Genomic DNA, 14959 nt, shown 5'->3' on the forward strand with positions numbered 1-14959 from the left:
CTTGGTCCTAACAAGACTCCTTTAGAGCCACACGCATGTGGGATCTGCACCTGCAGTCTCTTTCACATAGAGGGATGTCAGATATGCAATAGGTCCCAGTCTTGGCAGAAAGATCCCTGGGTCATTTTTCATGTAGGCTCATGTCCACCATGAACACTGTAAAGATGAGAAGATAGTTCAATTCAGTGGTACCTACGTCTCTGGGCAAGGTGACATCTGTGACTTGTGTCTTGTCATGTAATTGGCCCCAGCAATATTCCGAGTATCCCTCCCTCCGGGACAGCACCCTTCTCCATCTCAGAGAAACAGTGCATGATGATTCTTGATTCCACTGGGTCCTAGCTCCCGGAAGTCCCCCATGCCTCTCTCCAGATCCTGACTAACTCCTCCAGCAAAGAGACAAGGGGAGCCTTTCCTACCTCATTCCTTCCACACATACTTGCTCTTTGACATTGGATAGTCATGAATGTGGTTTCGGAGTATATATTTCATGTGGTACTCCCATATCCATTAACACAGCTGATCACACCGCCCGTACCTCCCCACCGCATACCCCTGTGCAGTTATCTCTGTTTGTTTGTGCTATACCAAACACCAAATAAATAACTGTGCAAAATTCTATGCAGATTTAAGAAACAGCCACTTTTCAATTGATGTTCTAATGGTAAAAATGGCAATGTACCTATAAGGTCCACAACAAACAGTTCATGAATGCATGTAACATGTATGTCATGCTGGAAAGAGACAAACATCCAGTAAATAATCTATTACTTATTACTTTTGACATTAAATAGGTAGAAATAGCAGAATGACTTATCATCCTTCAGAAGTCTACAGGATACTCTGCCACATTATTGGCCATCTCTTGTGATATGCCAATCCTTACTATGGTGGGTTTGAATAATGGAAGAAAAAAATCATTCTACTTGTAATGTTCGAGTAGAATAGGCCATTTCTGTTAACAAGCCACATATGTCACAGCTCCACCTAGTAGCCATCCCTGGAATTTCACCTGCATTCGCCAAGGCTAATAATGTATTTCTCATATAGCGCTACACACCCATAGGTCTCAGAGTGCTGAAATAACAGAAGAAATTATTATCCTACAGAGTGGTTGGTGTTTGTTGCCCACTTAAGTGCTCCCTGTCAGTTTTGGTTTCATACGGCTATGGAAACAGCAGTGCTGCCCTATATGACAATGAACATTATCACAAATTGAGCACAAATGTAAGCTTTCCTATAGTATTGGATTGCCATAGTGCCTTTATCTCACGGTGTGAACATGGGTCGGGGCGGTATCTACCAGGGATGGGTACTAGGTGGCACTTGCCCATTATCTGGTATCTGTGCATATACCAGTCGAGGGGCCCTCACACTTTTGGCAAAATATCTCATAGCTTTTTGAAGATATTCCTGATGCCTTAGCTTGACGTTTTGTACATACGTAGGCATGTCTATATGTATGTATATATAGGATTTATTTTTATACAGTGTAAAACAATTTGGAAAGCTACATAGCATTGTACAGGAACAAAGGAAGACTATAGAGAGAGAGGATAGCAAGAGCAATGGGAGGGCAGCTTAGTGGCAAATAGGCAGAGGTGTTATTGAGGATAATGAGGTGTTCCTTGAAGAGCTGGGTGTTCAGTTCCTTCATCAAGTGCAAACGAGATTGGGCAAATCATATGTGCTCTTGTTTGTTATGCAATAGTATGGGTGCTCAGATGGAAATGCCTGTATCCAGGCTCTCGCCTTGCATCTTAGAGTATAGACAGGCAATGTAATGACTTCTTGTGCTTCAGAGGTCTGCAGAAAAAGTGGGTTTTGCCAGCAAGCTAGAAGGGAACTTTGTCAGAGGGCCTCATTCCGAGGTTGGTGGCAGTCATGGCACTATTTGCACCATGACTGGCACCAATAACGGGTCCGGCACCGGTCTAGTTCAATGGGGACTTACCGGTGTAGTACGACCTTTGCGGGACCGGTAAGTCCCCATTGAAAATGCCATTCCCCATTCCCATTTGAGCCCCCATAGGGCTCAATGGGAATGGGAGGCGCAAATAACGGGCTGGTGTATGTCAAGCCCATTATTTGCACCCTAGTCCCTTAACGGGTCCCGTCCATAACCCCAGGTCAGATCAGGCATTAAAGGAGGGACCCGCTAAGGGACCTTGTAGTAGGGCGGTAAGGGATTACCGGCACCGGGGTCCTACCGTTGCCCGTTATCCCTTACCGCCCAACTTGGAATGAGGCCCACAGCCCTGTAGGTCATGGCTACTTGGAGTGGTATCTATTGTAGCTTTCTGAGGGTTGGGGTTGTAAGCGATATTCAATCAACACTACAGCTAAGTCAATGCCTAGTCTGGGATGCTGAGGAAAACCCTTATTGATGTATTTTTATATCCAGTTCAGTACTCTGGATGGCAACCCTTGTATAACACCCCCCTCTTAGAATCCCCCTGACCCCACTAAGCCAAGAAGTAGGTTTGTTTTGCAAATTAAAAGGTTTATTTGAAATTTTAAACAATATATATTTCATACTTCTATAAATAAATTGATAATGGATATTACACTTGTGAATATGAGCAGTAATCAGCAAGAGGTAACTATGAATAGGAACAGAAGAACAAGGTGGGAAAGAATGCTTTATATGGTTCAAGGAAACGCAAGGTGGAATAAAATGCAGTACAGAAATAACTTGTTATGATTTTAGCAAAAGGCAATATGATCACTTTTTCTTTTGACAATTCACTCCCCCCCTATGCAATACCAGAAATGGAAGGAGAGCACACAGTCTTCTAGAATCCCAACAAATCACACTTTATAATGCAATACACAGTTCCAGTTCTTCCAGCAAGCTTAGGGAAAACAGGGATGAGTTTTAAACACAGGCGAATTACTTTAATGTGGTTTGCAAGGAAGTGAAAAGGTGCTAAAATTGCTTTTAATTCCCTCTAGAGGTTCAGGGTAGGTGATGGCTACTTTATATTAGTTCAGGCTCACTTTAACAATACTCTATGAATGATTAGCAGATTGCAAACGAATTTTAGCAAAGAGAAGCAAAAAGCTGCTGATTTCTACAGATGAAGAAATCGGGCCAAATCGCAAATCGCGGTAAATTTCGCGAGTGCATGTCTCGCGATTACGGGAAAAGTATAGTGAGTAGGAAGTTGGTTCTAGGTTCGTTGGGAAACCTAGATTCTAAGCTTTCAGATGATAGTTCAATTTCATTTCCTAGCCCAAACGGTTCCAGAGATACGGACGATTAAATAAAGTAGTTTTTCGGATTTAAAGTAAACTCAAAATGACAGGTGACAGCTTGCAGCTGCAGAATTGACAGGTGACAGTTGTGCAGCTTTAAAAATGACAGATGACACGATTTCTAGGAGGCAGTTCTACTTATGTTCAAATAGTTTGGATTAGATTATTTTAACTAAGAGATTGGTTCTGCACAGTTCTGCTAGTTACTCACAATATAAATTTGAACTAGGCCTCGTCACGGATCTGGTCAACACGTCTGGCTGCGGTTCTGTCTGCTCGGCGGGTCAATCAGGCACCGGTTCTGCTCACAGCGATCTGGGTCAGCTCTGCTCTGCTGGTCTAGCCTCTCTGGATTCTGGAAGTAACACTGCTTTCTGGGTACTGCTACAGGTTCTTGCAAAAATTCTCGGCAAAAATTCAAACAGCTCACCCGGCTGTTGAATAGTTTGGTTAGTTTTGAGGGCTGCTGAAGAGGATTCAGCTGGTGGATTCAGGCCTCTCTGCTACAAATTCTGGAGTTAATTTCTGCTACAGGTTCTGGAGATTGATGGATTTGAAGTCTGGATCTCTGGATTTGAAGTCGTCGGTCAGCATGCTCCGCAGCAAATGGAATTGAATGTGCCTACCTGTCCCAGCAGTCTCTTTTTATGTGTTTTGAAAATGGGTGTGTGCCTGGGCCCAGCTAAGCCTGCCCCTCTCTACTTGTCATTGGCCCAATTCTCCCCTCTCCCATGATTGGGGGAAGGAAATGGATTGTCATCATGATGAGGTCTGTTAATGGGTCAGAGGATCCTCCCCTGGTCAATTTGCAAACCAATCTATTTCTGACCCAAATACATATTTATCTATGTACCATTTTTCTAATATTATAGGTCCAGTTAACATATTTTCTGTAGCACCAAACCATCCGATCCCTGTCTTTGTACGATGTCGTGTCCACTGATGACAGAATTCTCCCCTTTTCATCCAGATAACGACCTCTAAACCTTTCCAGATTTTACACAAATGTGCACCAGGGATATGGGTTACAGATGATAAAGTGTCAGGTTTTTAACATGCATACATTTGGAGTGAGACCCTATTTTCCGCTAGCAACCCCCCAGAATACACCACAGGGTCCTAACGCCTCTTAAAATGTGCACCGAAAAATCACAAGAATAATGGTATTACTTATATAATTCTGACAAGTCCGTACTATGAATTATCCATCTTTTTAAAATTATGCTCTGGTCAAAAGGGGTGTGGCTTCCCACATCACAGGGTGGAATAACTGGTTTATCCACTTCCCCCACGCTCAGCTGCTAGCAGAGGCACTGCCCCTCCCAGTTTCTCCCAAGAGGAAGCTATTTTACGACGCCCCCAATATAACATTTGCCTGAGTCAAGGAAGTTGCATTGTTCTGTCCCTTCCAGTTCCCAGGTGCTCCACCCCTAATCTAATCAGAGAGGTGTCAACTCCTTTTGGCAAGGGGCAGCAGGATGCAGCTAGGCCTGGGAAGAGTGGCTGTTGATCCAGTTTCAACTCCTGTCGGGGGTAGTTGTCAGGCAGAATTCAGTTTCATTAAGCCAGGTTTCAGCTAAATGTCACTTTTTGTTGCCAGTTTTCTACATTCAAATCAAACTGACAATTTTTACTTATACATTAAATAATTACTCCCTTGAAGTCATTTCAGAATATAGTTTTACATTGTATCCACCTCTTAGCAAGTGTTTCCTTGGTCTGTTTTTTTTTCATTTGTTCACTTTTACACAAACGTCTGGTGGTTTTAAAACGCTGGCTTTCTGATAGTGGTGAATACCGGTAATGCAACCATTTTTGGGATTAAGAAAATGAATTCCCCACAGTTCTGAGTTGCTTTTTGGCAAATCAGCATTGCCATTCCCAATGGTTTCAGGCTACTGTGTGTGTAGCCCAATGGTGGTTTTAGGCAGTGCCCTCCTGTGCTCACAACATAGGCAAAAATGGGTGGCAGCCTATTCTTCATGTTTTCCCTGTGCACTCTCTGGGGAGTTCTGGCCATCATGATGTTTTCCATGCCAGTACTGCACAGTTTTATGGTAGGGCTCGGATGCATGGGTAAAAACATCCCATAGGGTCAGGTGGTCATATGTCGACAGTCCTTTGAGGTGACTTGCTCTGGCATGGTAGGTAGATTTTTTTGGGCCCGGGATGAGCTTGGTATTTTGGAAAGAAGATATTGGTCCAGTTTCATGTAGGATAAGACCAGGGATTGGATATCAGTTCCCAAGGCAATGGAGAGATCCAGGGCTTGATTGCTCAAAGGATTTTGCAGAGCTGTTACCAATCTGGCTGGCCTTTCTTTGTTATATGGGTCTTGAAGGCAACTGAGGATAAAAGCCATTGAGTTTAATTTTAATCAGCCAGTTCAGAGTTGTGGCATGCTTTGTACAGCCCCAAAGAGAATGAATTCTGTCTATGTGGAATTCAGTGCTAGGTAGGAGTTTGGCATCCATGCATAAGAGAGTGACTTTTATTTGATTAATGATATTGAGGTAAGTGACCTCTGTGCATCGGTGGATCTTGATATCAAGGTTACTAAGGAGTTCCATCAGTCATTCTATTAGAATTTCAAGACGTCTGGGGATAGGGTGAACCCTTATAGGACTCCAAATGTTACAGTACAGCATTGGGTTCTGATGGTGCCCAACTGGATGAGCTGGTATATGTCTGTGAGGTGAGAATCAAACCATTACAGAACTAAGTCAGTGAATTTAATGAAAGCAATACATATTTTTATTGGAGACAGGTTGAGAAGGCATCAATAACATGTGTCCATGAGGATAGGGGAATTGTCAATAATCGTGATGGTAGCTTAGTGCAGCATCATGGCCAAAATCCGGTATGCACTGATTTTGTCAAATTGAAAACAAAGAATGAATTTTAACGAATGAAAAAATATCAATTTGTAAAAAAAAAATATATATGTGGGGTTGGGTTAAGGGGTTAAATGGGTGGGGAGGTGTTGGGGTGGGGTTTTAAACATTGGGAAACGGGGGCTGGGGCTGGACTCCCCCAAATAAAAATGAATAAAACAAATTCAATAATTTTTTGTTGTTTTAGGTTAATTCAAAATGCATTCTTCGTTTATTCATTCGTTAAAATCACATGTAACCCTAACATCCAGATTGAAAAGTATGTGGGAAGTTGTGCTCAGTACTATTTGTTTGCAACTGAAGAGCTACGGCGTTTTCAATGATCTTTCAGATGAAGTGAAAATTCAGTGTTGGGATGGCATTTTGCCAAGTCATCTGGGTCGAGCATAAGCTTCGTTCGGACAGGAAGGATCTCACTGCTCTTTGGTGCATTAGAAAGATGCCTTGAGGAAGGGAAGCATTGATGATTAGGAGCACGAGTGAGTGCCTTTACAGACACAAATCCTCAATATACATGTGCTAGCATCTCTGCAGTAAATCTGCCGAGATACCACCAAACAGAATTACTGTTGCCGCCACTTGGTCCGGTGGTATTACCGATCGATTACAAATGGAGGTGTTAGTTCCCATTTAAATGGACTCCAATAGGACTCCCTGGGACATTTCGGCAGCATTTGCACAAAGAATTTTCCGCTGGCGGTAATTCCTCCAAAATCAGGCAGAAGTTGTCAGATTTACCTCCAGCGGGGAATCCTCCAAAGTTGGGCAGTGCAGCATTGCAGCGGTATATGGTAATATCACCGCATTTAAACTGCACTGCTCAACTCGTAATGACGCCCATAGTCTTGAGGATGGAGGCTGGTAGAATGCAGTATTTATAGATGATGGGTGCATGAAATCATTTCCTTTTGCGTTAAGGGTTCTTGATAGGCAAACACAAAGACCTTAATAATATCCCCTGGCTTACCCTTTGGAAGTGTAGGCCAAGCTCAAAGCTTACCCATAAAAGGACATGGGAGGTGAGAACATACTCAAAAACGTTCAATGTTACTGCATACAAAGAGTTATAGAAATTATTGTCCACGCAAAATGAATTACATTTTTTAAAAAAAGTGACATCTAATTAATAAAACACATTTGAATGAAATAGGACATTATTCCCAGAACGTTTTCGTATGGTATTGTGCCATTATGCAACGCTTATGTGAACAAAGCCCTAAAAAACAAAAACTCTGCCTTTAAACACAGAAAAACATATGACACTCAAAACTCCAGGTGGTTGGATAGCTCTAGAGAATCCAGTCAGTAAAAAAAGACTGTTATATTGTGGCTAAGATTGAGGGGTGAGTGTTCTAAGGGGTGGGATACTGCTATGGGTTTATCCCAGCACTCAAACTCTTGAAGCCAAAATGATCTCACAGTTGCTGTGGCCAGACTGGGGTGGTACATGCTTGGATACTGCTCCTGGTTATTCACTCAACTCCAAAACTGTTCTACTTCAGAAAGCTTTAGGTGGTTCACAGTACTTTTGGTGCATTACAAGCTTGCACTGTCGTCTGGGAGAAATAGCCACCTCAACCTGCTCTTTATATGAACATTTTAAAAAATGTTGTCAGGTTTGTGCAATTCAGGCCAGGTCAGACCACACTAGTCCCAAGGGCATCTTGTTGGGAAGGTTCTCTTGGCTCTGGTGTACAGTTCTGGGTACAGAAGTATATACAGTCTTTCTTGCAAGATTAACCAGTTGCATGGCAAGGTGCTCTGCTAGTTAAATAGTCTTCCAGAACTCACAGACCTACAAGTTTTCAATGCACATTAGGCTCCTTTTACTGGGTCCAGAGATTGACAGCCCAAGTTCTTTTTAGCAGCCCCTGCTACAGAGTTTTTAAAAAGGTGATGGCTCTGAACATAGTCTCTGACACCCCCTTATGAAATATCAGCCTACGGGAAGGTGACCAACCCTAAGAATACAGAAGTGACGGCACACCCACCTTGCACAGCAAAATGACATCACAGCTTTACCTGAAGGCCAACACAAAAGATCCCATCCAAATCAAGATGGCGGAAGACTTCAGCCCCCGACCAGATCTCATTTCCAGTGCAGTCTACACCCCTTTCATGAGGTGGAAAGCTTCCTTCACTCAAAAGACGTCTCCAAACACGCTGTTCTTGCCAATCCCAAATGCGAAGGACTAACCCTGTATTTGGCCTGCTTAGAAGGGAAGTATTCCTGCCATTCTCTGGAGAATCCAAATGGGAATAAATAACTAGCACACATGTGCAGGAGTGCATGAGCTTATCAAGGGAACTCTAGATAATCATAGGGAGATTGGAGTGGTTCTTCTAGAGAAGTTATTGTTTTATTTAATGGGATAAAATAGTATATTTCACAGCACACCTTTGATATTTACGGTCACGCATAAAAAAATCAAATACATTCCAGGTCACCAACATTATACACGAGCTTGTTCATGATGTCTATGCTCACAAAATGACCAGTATTCTGCTAGTGTAATAAAGCATTTTCTATGCTGGATTTGACATATTATTCGATGACGCCCCTTTATGAAACATGTCCATGCTGTGCTAGACCAATATATGACAGTACCTCTAAGTGGGAGCACTCATATTGGCTTTACCATATTGCAAGTAACGCCACCATAAGAAAACCTCCATTGTAACTGCGCTGATATTTTGCAAAGGATTCTAATGTGTTTAATCTCTCATGTTGGCTTTTCCTACAATACCAGTAATGCACTGTAAGAAGGTAAGAAGACATGTCCATTCTGGCAGCTCCAATATATGTCAGATTCCAAACGAAAGAACCGTTATTTGGGCTTTACCCATAATTCTAAGCATTTCATGATTAAAAAAAAAGTGTCCATACCGGTGGCACCAATATATTCCAGTATTCTCATAACCCTGTGAATACCTGAATGCGCATACATGCATACTTACACACACACACACACACACACAAAGTCTTCTTCGCATTCCTGCTCATTACTGTGCTATCTCAGCCCTTGAGGACCATGCCTCATGTCACACGCCGGCCTGGAAGGCCTGCCTCAGCCATGGAGCCTCAGAGCGTCACCAGCCCAAATCTGATCTCACTAACGACCATTGTGTGTGTGTTGTTTGCACACAGCAGGGCTAGACCTCCAATGCCCCGTCAGCTTCCTATTGGTAAAAAGCTACAGCATTTGCGTGGAGCCCAGAGTGCTTCAGATGCAAAACAAAGAAAATGTTCCTGGCGTGGGATGCACCCCAATACCCGACTACCTGTTTGCAATGGGCAGCAGCGCTGCACATGAGTGCTAGGTGAAAGATATACATTTTGAATTTGATGAAAATTACATCTTTTGCATAGCTCAAAAAACAAACCGGAGCAGCCGCTACCCTTACGTGTTGTAATGAAGTTACTTATTTGGTCAATATTCAGCTATCTTTCAAAATTGAAACATGGTGGATTTCTTTTAGAGGAAGTACACTGGCAGTGGCCATTATTTGCAGTTTACTCATACTGAAAACAAATTATGTTTACCCCAACATTATGCAGTAATATATTTTCTGTACGGCACAAGTGATTTAGATTTGCCTTGATGAGCTGCTGACTACATCTCTAACACGTTTGAGGCTGCAAATCATCTCTTCAAACAATGCCAGCAAACTCCAATTTTAATCAGTGCTAATTCACACAATCAGAATTCTCTGGAGCCTAATGCAGCACAGCTGATACATTGTGAGCATCCACATACAGCAGAGCTTTAACATCCCAACATGGATTTCTGGTGACATCATAGAGAGCTAGACATCTGGCCAAATACATTTTTTACTCCAAAACCAAATTGAATTCTTCAACATTAATTTTATAGCTTGACATATTTCTGGAACTAGGAATAGAACCGTTGTGACAAGATTTTCTCATCATCCCTACCTGTCATTTTATATTTTTGCCAGTGCTGTGATTAACTCAAATTTGAAATGTAATAGGATCTGTGCAATTGCATTTCTAAGTTTTGGGTTGAGCTCAGCAATTCAAGCAGTTCATCTCCTTTCTGATGTTCCAAACTTGCACTGCTGTTTTTGACTACAATTATTTCCCAACTGTTGCTGAGCTATTACATGCCTATATATATATATAAATTATGCCAATATATAATTCTTTATCAATGTTTTATGTGAGTCTGCATGTCACTGTTTGATCACTTCATGTATGCATATAAACATAGAACACACATTAGGGTGCCAATAACGGCAAGGGCCGTGATCAAGTTTCCATTGGGATTTTCATGCAAGACTAACTTTTTGCCTATTATGTTGCTCTAATTTAGTCAGTAATGCATAGGCCTGTGCCGAAATATTCACCCAAACCAAGAATCACCCCAATTTTCACTGTAGTTGGGGAATTCAGTTTCGTCCAAACTTTAAATAGATTTGGATGTCAGATTTGGGTTAAGTTCATGCCATTTTAATGCTGCTTAAAATGTGCTGTAAACATCGAGTTTAAGAGGCCAGGCCCTTTCATGCCAACACAAGTTCAAAGCAAATGCAGAATAAAGGTAATAGAATAAGCCAGACTTTTCCTGTAAGGGATGCTCAAAGAAAGAAAAGTGTGGAAATGATGGATGGCTTGCATCAGTCTGTTTCTTTAATATAGAAAAACAAACAAAAATAACTATTTGTTTGTAGCTGACAGACAACAGTAATCTTTTTAAAAACATTGTTTGCAAAATGTGCACAGATGCGCAGGACTCCATTTCCTCTTGCTGCCTCCCATACATCCTCACTCAACCCATCACTTTCCCCCAAACATTCTTTCCCTTCCTTCAGAGGTTTAAGTTGTTCTGTGCTTTCGTCGCAGCCTGAACATGCCCAAAGTTCTCAGATGTGGGTATATTTTAGCTGAAGAACACTATTCAGGACCCTGCCAGTCTGCCTAAATCTCACTAGGGGATTCTCGACCCCCTGATCTCTTTTTAAGAAAGTTGCCAATGCTTAATAATAAGGGACGTTCATGTTGCCAGTATCTGTTGCTCCTTTTTGGGTACAAGTTGATCAGAATTAGTGGAAGTGGGACAATGGTATAGGTTGAAGGGATGTCCTCAAAACAAATGTCTTTGCACAGGTTTACATTTTGAGTACATCAACACCAAACATTTCGGGCACATACTTTAGCTTCCAGTGTAAGATGCACGGGGAAAGGTGGGTGGTTACCGAACTTGGGCCTATCCTTCATGCTTGATGCACCTCAACTGCTTCGTGCAGGGTTGGTGCTTGGTTGATAATTAGCTATTGGCTTGGAAACAATGGACATGCAAAACACATTTGCTATTCTTGGTGCCTACAGGTACACTCTCCCGTTATTTGCTAGGCAAGTATGCTAAATTCCCATCCAGCCTGGGAGGGGAGCAGAGCAGCAAGAGTTTCAATCCTTAGAGGCATTCCTACTGCTGTCCCTGAAGCAAAAAAAAAAATCTATGCATGTTGGAAAATAGAGGTGTGTTGGTGCTGTCTGTGAGTATATGTGTGTGTTGTCTACAACTCTTGGTCATGTGACACTACTCTGGGTTATTTTCTTTTTGTTCTGCATCATTTTGTACTGAGCTATAAATGATGAGTTATTTCTGGCAGAGATTGTGTCTGTAGCTTCATGAAAGTCATATACAGTGTCCATACTAGCATAGATTGTGGCCATTGCTTTACAAAGTAATTAACTATGGTTTGTGGATTGTAGTTGCAGTTTCATGAAGGTGATTTACAGTGACCATACAGTGAACATACAGGTGTAGATTGTGAGTGTAGTACATGAAAGGGATTTACAGAGACCATACTGGCATAGACTGTGGATGCATCTTTATTAAAGTGATACACATTGACCATAATGGCATATACAGTGGCCTTGGCATCATGAAGGTGATTTGCAGAGTCCATACTAGCATATGTATTGGGTGCAGCATAATGAAAATGATTAACAGTGACCAGACTAGCATCAATTATAGCCACAGTTTCACGAAAGTGAATTTTCAATAGGGGGGTAACGAATAGTAGATTTTAGTGTTTGGACGAATACTGAATAGTTGGACTAGTATATGGCCGAAGTTGAATACGGAGCCAAACTAGTTGCCTTTTTAATAAATAAAGTCATGTCAAAAAGAAAAACACTTTGTTAATTAAAAACACACTTTAACATGTGTATACCCATTCTTTCTTGCATTTCTTTTCATTGTTGTCTATGGATGTTTATGTAAATCATGAAAGCAATACATTATCAGAAAATAAACTGTTCTATAACTGAACAGTTTGTAAATGTGTGCATTCATACGTGTCCCTTGCTGGAAAGGGCCCCATTGACTAAGACAAGTGCAAAAGTATTGCATGCATTTATGCAATCACTGTGGGGGAGAATGGGATGTGTCTTCTTATACTTTCAAATGTTCCCTTTCGGCCGTCTCATCTTTAGCCTTCTGGCTGCAGCAAGGCACTGAAACACAAAAGGAGTGATAACATCAGTAAGCACCTGGCTGACTGCTGAAGTGCAACTTTATACACCATTTCATTTTCGGTTAGGGCATATTTGTAATATTTTGCGGTATGTAAAAGACACCAGACAAAAATATATAGGGAATTCCAAGTACTCCATGGTTCTCGTCTGACCCTAAAGGGAAGGGACAGTGCTGGTCATCAGTTCTTTAATTGGCATGTGCATATTTATTTTACATATTTGTTTCACTTGAACATCCATTTGGTCCAATGTTTTTAAATTGTAAAGTTGTAACTCCTTTTCTTTATTACACAAATATCCATCTTTTCTGACTCTAACGTTGGGCAAAATATTTCTTCCACGGACAGGGCATATTGGTTAAAAAATATAGCCATGCTCCTTAGTAACATTTGTCACTTTTACTCAATTCAAAAGGACTCATTTTGGCAACATGAGACAGTTGGAGGGGGCAAGAATTGTAACCTCTGTTTGTATATTACAAGCACATCTCTGCCGCAGGCACACTTCCCACTGAGCCATCTTACTTGCTTTATAAACTTGGGCTGAAGGCACACTACCTCTGAACGGTTTAACTCAGTCGTTGGAACTGGGAGCTCTGCAACAGCTACATTAATTCACCTAATTATATTATGTAGATTTGGAAGTGATGACATTGGAACATGTAACTTTCAGATTTCTCACATATGTCCTCAGCAAAAATAATCACCTAAAAAAAATACAGTTTTCCAATAGTGACTTCATAAACTATTGTTCCAGCTCAATGGTTTTCAACTGCAAAATACAGGGGAGACCAGAGATACATTCAACATATTGAGGGTTTTGCTTCCGCTCTCCCCTCGCCAGGAAACCATCAGATAAACATATGTCTGTCCAGCACACGAAGGGCGGGACTTTCTTTGCACGTTAACACCTCTACTCTGCCTACAATCCATCAAAAAAGTGGCAGCAGCATTTGATTAATGATCCTTTTAAAGGATAAACATGACATGCCTGAATGATTCCAGGCACATAGTCAAAGCAGTACTTGATGTATTTTGAGGGTGAAACTATTTGGCTTCGAGTGATAATTGATTAAGTATTTGGCCGAAGCCGATACCTCCTGTTCAGCTGGAATTCAGCCGAATACTTATTTGAAGGGTGATTTCGGTAACTCCTAATTTTAAATGACCATACTTGCATCCATTGTGTTGTGAAAGCGATTTACAGTGACCATACTGTCATAGATTGTGGTTGAAGCATCAAAGTGGTTTACACTAGAAATGCTAGCATATACTATGGGGCAGCTTCATGGAGTGAATGACTGTGGCATCCTGACATATATCCTTGATGAAGGTGCATGGAAGTAACTTGGCAGTGACAGTGTTGTCACATGTTGTGGACACAAGCATCAGGAAAATGTTGTACAATTCTTCTGTAAACTGTTGGTGACATGGCATCAACTGCATTTTTTCATGTATTAGATAAACAATTGTAAATTGAATTAATTGTTCTCACAAATTGTGCTGTAAAATGCAACATTTCAACACAGTATTTTAACAAAATTCTTAATGAAGAATGCCCCAAAATCCTCCTATATTACTATGGCTCCACTGACATTTTCAGTAGTTCATGCTTATTTGTGGTAGATGTTAATGCCCTCCGTTAAACATATTGACCTGCCACCACTGACCTTGAATTATTTGCAATGCCAGTCCCCCCTGAGTATCTGCCTGTCCCTTCCCCCCAGCAGCAAAAGCTTTCTATGCCTGTGCTAACTTCGTTAGATACGAGGAGCCCCTTTGTATTTTGCTTCTTGTGGTTTTTACACTTTTCAGTCATCTATATTTATAAAAGTCAAAAGAAATGTGTGTGTGTGTGTGTGTGTGTGTGGCTTTTTCCTTATACAATTCCACACTGTTTCACCAATCTGCACCAAATTATGCATAGTTACCTGTTAGGACCCTCTTGACATTACTGGCTACATGACATGTGGACACCCCACCCCTTTCCTCTGATTTAAGCACAAGTCAAAAATTGTTTGTGGGTTTGTGGCTTCATAAAGCTTTGTTCCTCATACAATTCCACACTGTTTCACCAATCTGCACCAAATTTAGCATAGTTACATGTTAGCACCCTCCGGACATTACTGGCTGCATGGCATTTGGACACCCCACCTCCTACCCCAGATTTCAGCACCTTCACATGTTAATGGTTGCCTGAAATTGGTGAAACATCAATGTGGTCGATCAATGTGGTCGACATTTTATGGTGCCAGTAGCACACTTACAACTGTAATTAAGCCATTAACTCTCAGCAGACTTCT

General features: G+C 41.5%; 1 long non-coding RNA gene across 1 annotated transcript in view; it reads right to left on the reverse strand.

Moving 5' to 3' along the window:
* Positions 1-12037: 12037 nt before the first annotated feature.
* The window catches only part of LOC138493256 (uncharacterized), a 227259-nt gene continuing 224337 nt past the window's right edge, over positions 12038-14959 (reverse strand). The window contains exon 3 of the long non-coding RNA XR_011276332.1: positions 12038-12636. This is a non-coding gene — a long non-coding RNA (uncharacterized lncRNA). The remainder of the gene's footprint in view (positions 12637-14959) is intronic.

This window comes from Ambystoma mexicanum, chromosome 10 (assembly GCF_040938575.1).
Source record: "Ambystoma mexicanum isolate Mex_15411 chromosome 10, UKY_AmexF1_1, whole genome shotgun sequence".
NCBI lineage: Eukaryota > Metazoa > Chordata > Amphibia > Caudata > Ambystomatidae > Ambystoma > Ambystoma mexicanum.